The sequence below is a fragment of the Neltuma alba genome, unplaced genomic scaffold (assembly GCF_004799145.2).
Source record: "Neltuma alba isolate B1F8T4 unplaced genomic scaffold, ASM479914v2 tig00010278_pilon, whole genome shotgun sequence".
NCBI lineage: Eukaryota > Viridiplantae > Streptophyta > Magnoliopsida > Fabales > Fabaceae > Neltuma > Neltuma alba.
This window is the reverse complement of record NW_021635202.1, coordinates 1-12,038: the sequence shown is the minus strand read 5'-3', so window position 1 is coordinate 12,038 and position 12,038 is coordinate 1.

The window sequence follows — 12,038 nt, the reverse complement described above, 5'->3', positions numbered from 1 at the left end:
GTTCGTAACTAGTCCTAAATGTACTCTTCAGAATACCTTCCACTTTAGTCCTTAGCTAGTGGTAACCTGATCTTAGGTCAATTTTAGAAAACATAGTGGCACCAGCTAATTGATCTAACAAGTTATTGATCCTGCAAAGCGATACTTATTCTTTATGATTACTTTATACTACTCCCGATAATCTATACATAGTCTCATGCTCCCATTTTTCTTAACAAATAATACTGGAGCACACTAGGGGGATATATTGGGTCTGATGAAACCTTTCTCTAACAGTTCTTCTATCTGCTTTTTTCAACTTTGCCATTTTATTTGGAGCTATTCAATATGGGGCTTTTGAAATCAGTTCAGTTCTAGGTACTAAATCAATAGCAAACACTATTTTCCTTTTGGATAGAAGTCCACTAATCTCTTTTAAAAAAACTTCCAGGAAATCCCTTACCATTGGTATCTCTTCAATCCCTTCTTCTATCCCTGGCAACCTTGTCTCAAATATCTGTCAGCTTGGGCTTCTGTTATGAAATTTAACTTCACCTCCGAACAATGGGCAGCTTCCTTAGGAGGAAGGATTAGGGTTTTGTTTTTTATAATTGAGGAGTATGCTATTGGATGATAACTAGTTCAAGCCAATTATACCATCAATATCGCAAAACAGCATACAGATGCGACAATATGCATATTAAATAATACAATTCAAACACACACTAGAGGTTACCATCCTAATGCTAGTGGGAGTGAAAACATACAAGTCATATAGTAATATATCGCCCACACAATCATATGATATGAATAAATGGCTTGCACCCGAATCAAACATTATATATACTAGGTAATCATTTATATTGATGGTACTATAGATCATCTCGAGCTACTTAGGAGCCTCCTTCGGTGTAAGGGAAAAAAACTCTAGCTTATGTCTGACGTCTTGAACTGTTGACACCTTGCAAGCACTCCCTCACGAAGTGTCTAAGTTTACTATACTGATAGCACAGGTTCTAACCCATCATGCATGGCCAAGCCGTGATTCCTACCACTGATCTCATAATTCTTGGCCTTCCTAGCAATATTAAGTTCTCCTTGTTTAATTCCCTATCCTAGGCCTTGTACTCAAGTTAGACCTCCTCCTCTTCCTATTGTTGTTGTAGGAAGTTTCTTTTGGTACTATTCTTACAAGAGTTCTCTCAACCCTTGGGATTACCCTAGTCCAGCTATAGTGGTTCTGGCTACTCTCGATTATTCGATATGCTTCCACTACCCTATTTAAAATTTCAATCTGCCTCGAGGTTTGTCACACCTTACTACTAGAACAACTTAGAGTTCAATTAGAACCATTTTAGGCCACATTAGATGGTCTTGGACTCAAAAATTCCATAAAAGTGCTGATTTTTGGATTTTTACTGTTCATTTGGTATGTTCTAGATTTTTAACCCAAATTCAAAAAATCATAACTTAATCTAAAAAAATTGAAACGAGATGGCTCAAAATTCTATGGAAAGCTCCTTGAATTCTCTTTTAAGAAAAAATAATCCTGAGAATCAATCCCTTATGAGAAAGTGCCAGGTTTTTAGTAAAGTGATCACTGTCATTTTGGCAAAAATTCTTTTCTAGATTTTGAGACTTAAATTTGAAAAATTATTAAAAATTGCACAGTTGTCTTTTTTTAACGTGCTACCTGTCAAATTGAAGCTCAAGATGTGATCTTTAAGCATACCAAATTTTGTGATAAAATTAGTTAAGGAACTTAATCAAAATACTGCTCCAAGTTGACGGCCTCCTTAAGCTTATAGCATCACAACATTGATACTTATACATAACCAAAATATAAATGTTTCCCATGATTCACCACCACATTTACCCTTGAATTTGCAGCTTCCCTTTGGATGATTCAAGCCCAAAAATATTGGATTATTTTGGGAGGGTAAGATTTCAATGAAATCTAAGTAGCAAGAATAATTAACCACAATATCAACATGCATCAATTACAAGCATTCCAACCTTTTGTTATTAATAAGGAACTACTTTACCTCATACATGTAGCACTCAAACATCCAATAGCCAAGGAACTTAAAGCAAGGAGTATAGCTACACAATCATCATCATCATCGCCATCATTTAGCTCAATCACATAATAGTATATGAAATTGCATAGCAACCAATGCAAAATAAACATTAAAGCTAATTAAATCTTACTACCTTGATCCAAAAGCTTTTTGATTCTTTGATCCTCTTCCTCTCCTCCACAAATATCAAACCCTAACATCACAATCTATAAAAAGGGCAGCAACATTACAACCAAACCATACAAAGATCAATAACAAAACCCAAGTAACCCCTTAGCCCTTAAAACTTTAATCTTTGTTCTTTAATTTTTGAACTTTGATTCCTGAAACCCTAAAAATTATTTCTTAGTTCATTCTTACATGATTTTTCATGTAGATTCCAAATATGCACTTGGATTTAAGAAAAGAAAACTCCTTTCTTGAGATTCAGGTTGGCTGAACACTTAGGTTTAGGTTCCAAAAATTTCAACTTTAATTCTAATGCTTCAAACACTTGTTCTTTAGGTTTATCCTACACCATTTTCTATTTTGAACACAATAGAATCATCAAAACATTGAAAAATTCATCCTAGGGTCCAAGTATAATCTTGATCAAACAACACCTCTTGGGTTTCAACAAAGAAATCTTCTCAAAAACAATATACAACCACTTGTAACCACTTGGAACAACCATGATTTAAGGTGTTCTAACAAGGTTTAACAACAAAACTTCCCTCCCTACATTATATCCAATTCAGCCAGAACACTTCAAGGGGGAAATCCAGAATTTTTAACCATCAAAATCAAGAGAATCAAGCAAGGAACAACATAGGATCATCCACTAACCTTAACTCCAAGCTTACTTGATAAAAGGTGGATGCTTTCTTCTTGTTCACACTTGAAGATCACTCTTTTCCTCCCCTTCTTCCTCTTGGCCGAACAAGCATTCTGTAAAATAGGGGAGGATAGCTCTCTTAATAGCCAAAATATCTCAACAACCAATATTAATGCTATGCCAAGTGTCAACTCTTTAATTAGTCTTAGATCTCTCTCTTAATTAACTTAAATCCAAAAGTAATTAATTTCTAAAGTCAAAATCCTCTCCATTTAAGTCTTGACACTTGGAAACTTTAATTACTCTCTAATAGGGGCTTGACAAGTGGCATCTTGTGAGCCAAGTACAATGCAAGACTCAAATCTTCACTTTATCGGTGCACTTTTACTCTAGGTTTAATTTCTTTTCTATAATTACAGTACTCTTACCTCTATAATTATTTTTTACAGATCCATAATTTATTCTCCTCATTTTTCTCTTTCCAAAATGCCTTTTTTATCCAAATCTCAAATTTCCACTAATTAAATAAAAAAAACTATTTTCCTTCTCATTAGTTACTTTTCCACTTGTTAAGGAATTAGGAAAAATCTTGGATATTTGAGAGTCTCTTTTTAATTCCATAATCTCTTATAATTCCTTGAAACATTATAAGAATTTTTTTGGAATTTTATTCTGTTTCCAAATAGTTATTTGGAATTTTCCAAATAAAAGGCCTCAAATTAGCCTAAATCACCCTTAAATTCCTTTGTAATTTTTATAAGGGTAATTTGATCATAAAACCAATTATATAACCTCATACAATTATCAAGAAATATTATCCTTATTTTTTATTAATTTTTGAGGTTTGGAAATATTTTATCATAATTATTTTTGACCAATTTTCCTTAATTATTCAAACTTTCATAATTGTCTTGGACTTGGAAATCATAATAATTATTTTCCACCATAAATCTTCTATTTCTCCTTATCCTTTTTAGCTCTTAATTATTTAAGAATATCTTTATTCCTAATTAACATATTATTGGATGTGACAGGGTTACCTTCTCTCTTAGTTCTAGTTTCAGTTTCCTAATCATTTTCTCCATGAACCACTACTCATCATTCATATGGTGAAGGTAAGTAGAGTATCACGACAATTTGATGTATCTTGCTAGTACTCATCAAAATACTCATTCTCCACTTGCTTTATAGTAAAGAATTCTGTCTCTTTCTCATCCCTTACCAATTGCGGAAAATACTTTATACAGAATTGCTTCTCAGACACCTCCCAGGTAATAGGGGTTTTGTTTTCCTAGAGAATTATTTTTGTATTCCTCCACCACCTATCAGCTTCTCCTTCTAACTTGTCGATAGCCATCTGAGCCCTCTTTCTAATAAACACTCTAAAACTTTAATAATTTTCTTTAGTCGAGCCTGCATATCAAGGGTTTCCTCAAAAGATGGTGGATTATACTTGCGAAAGCGCATAATCCACTTTTACAGATTATCTTGTTCTACCATAGGCTGTGTCTACTCACCTACTAGTTCCTAAGGTTGGACTGGTTGGGCTGCCGTAACCAGTCCTAGTCCGGGTTGAAGCATTTAAGCTATGGTTGCTGCTACTGTTACTACTATTACATTATCTTTCTCCTATTCTTGTCAAGCTTTGTAGCTCGCACCTCTTGTACTGTTCACTATTGCTCATCTAACCTATTTAGTATCATGTGAATAGGGTCAATAGGGGGTCTTTCTTATGCTTCCCTTGCTTGAGCAGTTCATCTTCTTCTTACCATTATTGATTATCTTTTCAACTACAAAAGGAACAGAGCTATCATATATATATACACACTCTTATATTTCATTCATACTTGTGTATTTATAGCAACATAGTCAAAAAGATTGGTCACCAGTCATAACCAGTCACCATATAATTATACAGTCACTAAACTAACTACTTATAACTGGAAAGGAAGCAGAAAGGTACACAAGTACAAAGTTGATCAAAAGTACACAAGTCAATACTGTCATAAATTCCCTTAATTTTATCCTGCTCTATGCTGGTCTCTGGGAGTATGGCAAGCAAAGTTGTTCCCCAAGCAGTCTCATCTAAAGTCCGATCTTCCCTAATGACCACCCTATGTGACAACTTGATTTGATAGAGAAACTCTAGATAGATCGTGGCATACTGGTCCTTAGCTATTTTAATATGTCACTCCTAGAACTTGAATTCCTTTATCAGGTCCCTAAGTGTTTAAAATTCCTTCTGTATCTCTAACAGCCTCTTTTATAAAGGTAAGGCCTTTACTCTACTAGTACCAGCTCCGTTGGGGTTTGGTCTAGGTGCTAGGAAAGTGCTAAGTCCTACCATATTACTATCCAGTCTGGGTACCATAACACTCTAAGCATCATCAGTCATATCTATATCTAGTACCATATTAGATGCTACCTTAGATCTATCATGCTTTAGTGACCCAAGCACTGCTCTAATCTTGAATAATAGTTTATAAGAGGGATAGGATCCTTCTCTTGCTGAAACTACCAGTCTAGGTGTAGCTTCCCAACCATCCTCTAATTAACTGTTTCCTCATAATGACTTCCTTCACAACAAGCCATAGCAATATTCTTCCTGCAACTTACTCATACTATAATATAATTCACCCATGCACAACACATCTTCTAAAAGAGAGTATACAATAGCATACCACAAATCTCTACTGTGATATCAAAATATAACACCTTAGCTTATAACCCTTTTTCACATCAAATAGAAGAATTGGAACCACTCATTAAGTCTTTAAGTTGGAAAAATTCAAAGTTTAATAATAATTATTCTCAAGTTACTATTCATATGACCCTAAAATTAGCCTAAATTTAAAAATCATAACTAAATGTAGGAAAAATCAAAATAAGGTGATTCCAAGTTCTATTTGAAGCTTTCTAAAATATCTTTAAGTTAAAAAAATTTTTAGTTGTGAATCTATCACATGTGTGCCTAGTTTTTACAATACTGCACACCCTATGAATCATTCTTTGTTTATATTACACAATCATAGAATAGCCATTAAGTCACCAAAAGATATAGTTATTATATCATTACGACACATTGATCATAAGTTCATACATGGCACCTTATAATCACTCATCATGGAAAGCCATTTCCTTGCCTTTTTCTTGTGCGCTTATAGCCCCTAAATGGTGTTGATTTAAGCATAAAAAGAAGTGAGATTTCATGGAAATTTTAGTAGCAAAGAACCACAATTGAAATGTTAAACAACTAAAGCATGTCAAGCTATATATCACATGTTATCCTCATGATAATAACCAATATTCATGCCATGGAAAGGGAACAATATTCCATATCAATAAACAACTAAACAATGCATATCACTGAGGCATAAAATATAAGGAGTTAAGCGCATCATCATATATCTAGCTCTACCACATCATGGCATATAAAAAAGGAATAACATATCAATAAACTATACAAGTTAACATTAAAATTGTAAGTATGCTACCTCTTGATACACTTGATTCCTTGATTTCTTTCCTTATTCTTGAGCCTTTTCTGATCAATGGTAATTCCTATTAAGCAAACAACAATAGTACTCCAAATCAATTTAAATAATTCTATCAAACATTTTAATCTAAAACCTAACCCTTTAACTTTTATTCTAGGGTTTTAGTATGGTCTTTCTTAACATAACTTTCACCTACATTTCCTACATGATCTTTCATATAGAATCCATTTATGAACTTAGATTTGTCAAAATCCAACTCCTACCCTTATTTTTCCTTTTGGCCAAGAGGTATCCTTTAGGGTTCCAAAATTTCATCTTCAATTTTAATGCTTCCAAACACATGTTCTCCACATAACCCTACACAAATTCACCTTCTAAACTCATTGAAAGTATCAAAATAACAAAAATTAAACCCTAGCATAAAAATTAGATTTGGCCAAAACATAGCCTTAGGTTTCACAAGTTGAAACCTTTCCAATAATAAGGTTTAAACACCATCAATGAACCATTTTCTACCCTCTAATCCACATATAAACTTTGAATCATTGATATCTCATCATGAACCAATTTGGGTAGTGTCTATATCTAGGGTTTCTAACCATCAAACTCCATCCAAATTATCTTTAAAGCCATTAATCTATAGAGCATCATAGATTAGAAGGAAAACTAAGCTCTTACCTTGATATAAGACTTGGTTCCACTTGGGTTTAGTTTGTTCTTCTTCTTCTCCTTCCTCCTCCTCTCTTGATGGAAATGGTCTACTCTCCCTTTCTCTAAGTTAGTTGAAAATATGGCTAAGAAAGAGAGGAAGGAGCATATATAAAATTAACTCAATTTCCTACCATATGATAACCTTGATTACCATTCATTTTTAACCCTGGACACTTGGCACCATCTTGCATTCACTTCCCTTATGATCTTGCCATATAATCCTTATTAAGTGTCCCTCTCATTGAATCAAGAAGATGCTACCTCATAGGACACTGATCAGATTGATTTCCAGCACCAAATTAACTAAAAAAGTTCTTTGTTTTGGATATTGTTGGTGATTTCAATAGTAATGAATGCTTTGCTGTTTCTTCAAATAATGTTGACATAAACACCTGGCATGCTAGACTAGGACACATTAATCAAAATAGAATGATTAAACTAGCAAAAGAAGGATTGTTAGGTGTCATTCCCAATATGGAAATGTCACTATGTGAGAACTGTTTAGCTGGTAAGGCAACAAGAAAGCCTTTCGGTAAGGGAAAAAGAGCTGAAACTCCATTGCAATCAATCCATTCTGATATTTACGATCCAATGAGTGTGAGGGCGAGACACGGAGCTTGGTATTTTATTACCTTTATTGACGATTTTTCATGATATGGTCATGTCTATTTGATCTCGCATAAGTCTGAAGCTCTTGAGTGCTTTAGACGATACATAAATGAGGTAGAGAATCAAATGGACAGTAAAATTAAAGCATTATGAATTGATCGAGGTCGTGAATATTTATCTGATCAATTCAAACAGCTCTATGAAGAAAAAGGGATAATCAGACAACTGACTATCCCTGGCACTCCACAACAAAATGGAGTTGCTGAAAGAAGAAATAGAACTCTTCTGGACATGGTTAGGTCTATGATGGCTCAAGCAAACCTGCCAATTTCATATTGGGGTGATGCTTTATTAGCGGCAACCTTCATACTTAACCATGTACCCTCAAAATCAGTCGCTTCCACACCCTACGAGTTATGGACAAAACGCAAACCAGATCTAAGCATCTTGAGACCCTGGGGGTCAGTGGCGTATATCCATGACTCTTCTCATAAGCATGGGAAGTTGGGTCCCAGAGGAAAGAAATGTATCTTCATAAGGTACTCTGAACAATCAAAGGAATATGTTTTCATAGGTGAAAACGAAGAGATGAAACGGTGACTGAAATAGAATCAAGGATGTAACATTCATTGAGACTGAATTTCCTAATAGAGGGGATGTTGACCGCACTGTTTCTCTTTATGAGACACAGGAACAAGATAGTGCAGAACAAATTGACAAACCAGAATCATCTAGGTGTGTCAATCTGAGTGGGAGCCAAGAAAGGTCAACACTAAGACCTGAACAAAGAAAGAAAGATAAGCAAATAGCTCCATCAGAAAGAGTAACAGGGAAAGTGTTCCCAAAAGACGCTTTCAAATAGAAGGTGAATCTCTCTTAGTTACTCCAGAAGGGGATGATGAGCCCTGTTCTGTATGAGAAGCCTTGTCAGGTCCTGTAAAAGATGAATGGATGAAAGCTATGGAAGAAGAAATGGACTCAATGAAAAAGAACCAAGTTTAGGTGTTAGTTGATCTTCCAAAAGGGCGTAAAGCCATTGGGAACAAGTGGATTCTCAAAATTAAAAGAAAAGTGGATGGATCAATTGACAAATACAAGCTTGATTAGTGGCAAAGGGATACAACAAGAAGGAATAGATTATGAAGATACATTCTCACCTGTTATGCGTTTCAATTCTATTAGACTTATTCTGGCAATAGTAAACAGTTTAGACCTAGAATTACATCAGATGGATGTAAAAACTGCATTTCTAAATAGTGATCTGGATGAAGAAATCTATATGGAACAACCATTAGGTTTCATTGAAAAAGGAAAGGAAAATAAAGTTTGTAAACTCAAGAGGTCCATTTATGGATTGAAACAATCATCCAGACAGTGGTATTTGAGGTTTCACAAAGCAATTACCTCATATGACTTCCAAATGATAGAGGAAGACCACTGCGTCTACATTAAGCGGTTTGAGGGTAATTTTGTCATATTATTTATATATAGACGATATACTATTAGCCAGAAATAGTCTAGATTCGATGATGGCTATTAAAGAATAGCTTCCATCGAATTTTGAAATGAAAAGATATGGGTGAAGCAAAGTATATACTTAGAGTTAAGATCCAAAGAAATCGCTCAAAATGAATCCTCTCTCTTCACAAGAGAATTATATCAACAAGATTCTTGAGCGATTTAACATGAAAGACTGCAATCCCATGAGTGGCTTGGAGTTCTGACATGTGTCCCAAAACCGAGTCTGACAAAAAGAAGATGGAAAGAGTTCCATATGCCAGTGCTGTTGGTAGTCTGATGTACGCAATGATGTGTACAAGACCAGACATCTGTTATGCAGTGGGACTGGTAAGCAGATTCCAGTCTACCCCGGTGAAAAGCATGGAAAGCATTGGAAAGTAGTGAAGAGGATCTTGAGATACTTAAAAGGGACTTCTAATTATGCATTGTGCTACGAAGGAAGCGACCTGTGCCTTGTTGGGTACTCCGATGCTGATGTAGGCAGAGATGAAGAAGAATGAAGGTCAACTTCAGGTTATACCTTCTTGCTCAACAATGGTGCCATATGTTAGAGTAGCAAGAAGCAAACCTGCATTGCCTTACATTCAATGGAAGCTAAGTTTGTGGCATGTACCGTAGCAGTGCAAGAGGCTTTATGGCTGAAGAGATTATAGGACACCTTGGATTTGGAAACAAGAGTACCAATCCGGTGATGGTATGCTGTGACAATACTGCAGCCATAGCCTATACTAAAGATCCTAAGTATCACAGCAAAACCAAGCACATTGACATCAAGTATAATTTTGTTAGAGATATATAGCACAAAAGATTGTTACTGTACAATACATTTCAACCAAATGTATGGTAGCAGATCCTCTGACAAAGCCAATAGGTGAAAAGTTTTTAAAGAACATGTGCAAGCCCTTGGCATACGTAAAGTGTAATTTGTAAACCTCATTAATGAAATTATATTTTTTTCGTTATCACTTTATGTGTCTGTCCGAAAGCATACAATGTCTAGTATGCCGTACAGGTTAAAAAGGTTGGCTCTCTCACACAGGCAACCGCCTTTGACACTCAGGTGGAGTGAACAAAGATGAGACATTTGTGTTCACCAGTAAAGCAGCAATGAATGCTGATATGGTAGGGAAAAAACACAAACTTTATGTCACCTTGACTAAAGTGTAGCGTGTCAAGATGAGATCTATATAGGCATTATTGGATCGAACCATGGAAGCCCACTTCCATTATACCTGTAGCCAGATAACAAATTCTCCAACGCCGACGTCATAGAGGTGAAGTTGAAGAATTTGGGTTTAGATACTGAGTGTATCTAGACTTAAGTCTGTACTGTGTTAATCATAAAACGACGTATGCTCTTATAGTATAAGAGTAACACCGTAGCATGTGATTCATACCACATGAGCTGGAAAAACCGCAAATGGGAAGCAAGTGAAAGATCCCTGTTTCATTGTTGTGTGAGTCCCAGGAAGGAATAATCCTTCCAACAGTGTCCTTTGACTTTGACAATATCACAGAGATATGTTTGAGTGACAGCTACTTTAGCATATGTCCTACATCATGATAGATGCGATCCAAGGTATTATGCTAAGAAAGCGACTGATTCATATTGAAGTGATATATGGGCAAAAGGAAGATTACTTGCAATATACACACTTATGTTAGCGTCTGTGACATGTCCCTTATGACATTTCGTTGTTATAAGTGTGGAAACTTAGCATACGAGAAAGGCAATCTGGGTCAAACACTGACTCGAGAGGGATTAGATTTGCCATGAGGAGTGTATATAAGTAAATCTAGGACATTCGAGGCTATTATTATTATTATTATTATCTTCTTTCAGGCTACACGCAGGAGAGGTTGTCTTGTGTTGATCCCATAAAAAAAAAGGATTTCTAATACAGGCACCTAGTTGAAGATGTCATGCCCACGCGGTCACGGCAAAGCACTAAGTATGAAGAAGGAGAAGAGAAAGAGACTGGACCCATGACATCTAATCCACCAAGTGTGAGTGGGAGATGTTGGGAAATAGGTCCACCCTTGGTGGATTGGGCCTAAGCCCATTTACATTGGGGGCACTTGTGCGAATAACAGAACTATTGGGTTTTACATTGGGGGCACTTTTAAGTTCTATGCTACCTCTTGATACACTTGATTCCTTGATTTCTTTCCTTATTCTTGAGCCTTTTCTGATCAATGGTAATTCCTATTAAGCAAACAACAATAGTACTCCAAATCAATTTAAATAATTCTATCAAACATTTTAATCTAAAACCCTAACCCTTAACTTTTATTCTAGGGTTTTAGTATGGTCTTTCTTAACATAACTTTCACCTACATTTCCTACATGATCTTTCATATAGAATCCATTTATGAACTTAGATTTGTCAAAATCCAACTCCTACCCTTATTTTTCCTTTTAGCCAAGAGGTATCCTTTAGGGTTCCAAAATTTCATCTTCAATTTTAATGCTTCCAAACACATGTTCTCCACATAACCCTACACAAATTCACCTTCTAAAACTCATTGAAAGTATCAAAATAACAAAAATTAAACCCTAGCATAAAAAAATTAGATTTGGCCAAAACATAGCCTTAGGTTTCACAAGTTGAAACCTTTCCAATAATAAGGTTTAAACACCATCAATGAACCATTTTCTACCCTCTAATCCACATATAAACTTTGAATCATTGATATCTCATCATGAACCAATTTGGGTAGTGTCTATATCTAGGGTTTCTAACCATCAAACTCCATCCAAATTATCTTTAAAGCCATTAATCTATAGAGCATCATAGATTAGAAGGAAAACTAAGCTCTTACCTT